A 2,339-nucleotide genomic window follows, 5' to 3' on the forward strand; every position below is an offset into this window, starting at 1 on the left:
TCTCACTATCACAAAATACAAAAATGGCTGGCATAGGTTGTGGCCACAACTTTATACCTAATAACATGTTCCTCAATCATTCTGCTTCTTTCCCAGCAGCTGCTAATGCTATTAATTCATATTCCATAGTAGAATGAGAAATACAAGTTTGTTTCTTGGATGCCCAACTAATGGCACCACCTCCCAAAGTAAATATCCATCGTGAAGTGGATTTATTATCATTAACACTGGTAATCCAACTTGCATCAAAATATCCTTTAAAGAGATGTGTTCTTTCACAAACAGACGCATCAGTTTATTCAAATGAAATAGATTTAATTGTAGAAATAAATAAAAATAAATTATTTATTTTAGGTCCGACCCGGCCCGCGCCCAAGCCCCAAGTCCAAGTCCATGTCTTTGATATAAAAATATATAATATGTAATATATATGTATTTGCACACATATAAGAGTATGTGTTCTAAATTAAACACATAAGAGGACAAAGACTTAAAAGGCACCAAAAGTGGCCTTTCACCGCCGATGTGGGACAAGTCCCACTAGTTTCCAACTTATAACAAACTATCTTTCAATCCCCCACTAGTTTATTATATTTCTCATAATATCACGTATATTGGAGAGTATCTTATTTTGATTTGAACTTTCCATCAGTGTAAATATCTTAAAGTCTTGACGAAGTTATTGGTACCTTAAAGGTTTGAACCACAACTCCTTATGTCAAAACCAAAAATATCACACGCATAATAGTATACAGTGACTAAGAAAATCCAGTATTTGCTTCAGTACGTTTATGGACATGTGCTCATCCTGACTTCATGAATATTTACAAGATCAACCCCTTAAACCTTTCTTGAAGCAGCACTACTTCAATATTCATATAGGTGAAATTAGCTACAATGTTCCTGTTACTACAAATATTTACGAATTTCATTAAGATTTAATCCAACCTCTTCGTGTAACAGTTTGCACCACGAAGTTTGTTATTTTGCCCTAGTTATTTCAGACATTTAACAACTTCTTGACTCCTCCCATAACAATGTGTAATACATTGGAATTAAGGATCCGAAAGGAGATAAGTGCTTAAGCAATACAAATTAACTTGTTATTACCTCAATGAACTTATTTTGTTAGAGTGTATACTAACTCAAAGTTGGGTTCCTTGTGCTTGCATTCAGTTCAGAGGTTTTAGCCTCGTTCCTTGACAAGTTTGGTTTACTACATTTCTCGTCAATGGTTTGGTAAGTGGATCTGCCAGATTCTTATTCGATCTCACGTACATAATTGTTATAGTCCCATTTGTGACTAATTCTCTTATATAAGCGTGCCTCGGGCTTATATTTCTTGATTTCCCATTATAGATCTTATTGTGAGCCACACACATGGTAGTCTCACTATCAAAAAAAACAGAAATGGCTGGCATAGGCTGTGGCCACAACTTTATACCTAATAACATGTTCCTCAATCATTCTGCTTCTTTCCCAGCAACTGCTAATGCTATGAATTCAGATTCCATAGTAGAATGAGAAATACAAGTTTGTTTCTTGGATGCCCAACTAATGGTACCACCTCCCAAAGTAAATATCCATCCTGAAGTGAATTTATTATCATTAAAACTGATAATCCAACTTGCATCAGAATATCCTTCAAAAAAGATGTGTTATTTCACAAACAGACGCATCTGTTTATTTAAATAAATTTAAAATTTAAATTTCAAATAAAACAGATTTAGTTGTGGAAATAAATAAAAAAATAAATTATTTATTTAGGTCCGATCCGGCCCGCACCAAGCCCCAAAGTCCATGTCCAAGTCTTTGATATAAATATATAGTTAAAATAGCACGGTATAGCCAGTTTTCGGAGTGGTCATTCAAAAATAGCCAGCGTTTACTAAGTCAATGAAAAATAGCCACTATTTTGCTGCAGCAGAGACCGGTCCAGCATAATATACTGGAGTTCGGTGCACCTGTGCATGAACTCCAGCATATTATGCTGGACCGATATACTTTGCTGGCTCCAGTATAATATACTGGAGACTAGAGCACCGGTGCTCCAAACTCCAATATATTATGCTAGACCAGTATACTTGCTGGAACTCCATCATATTATGCTGGAGTTCCAGCATACTTATCTTGGAACTCCAGTATAATATGTTGGAGTTCAAGTATACTTATGCTGGAACTCCAGCATAATATACTGGCGTATTTTTCCGGGTTTTGAACAGTATTTTCGCTCCGATTTATCTTTACATGAAAAGTGGCTAAATTTCGATTACTTTTGAAACTGGGCTATTTTTGAACGACCAGTTGTAAATCTGGCTATTTTTGAATATATATATATA

This window comes from Nicotiana attenuata, unplaced genomic scaffold, assembly GCF_001879085.1.
Source record: "Nicotiana attenuata strain UT unplaced genomic scaffold, NIATTr2, whole genome shotgun sequence".
NCBI classification, from domain to species: domain Eukaryota; kingdom Viridiplantae; phylum Streptophyta; class Magnoliopsida; order Solanales; family Solanaceae; genus Nicotiana; species Nicotiana attenuata.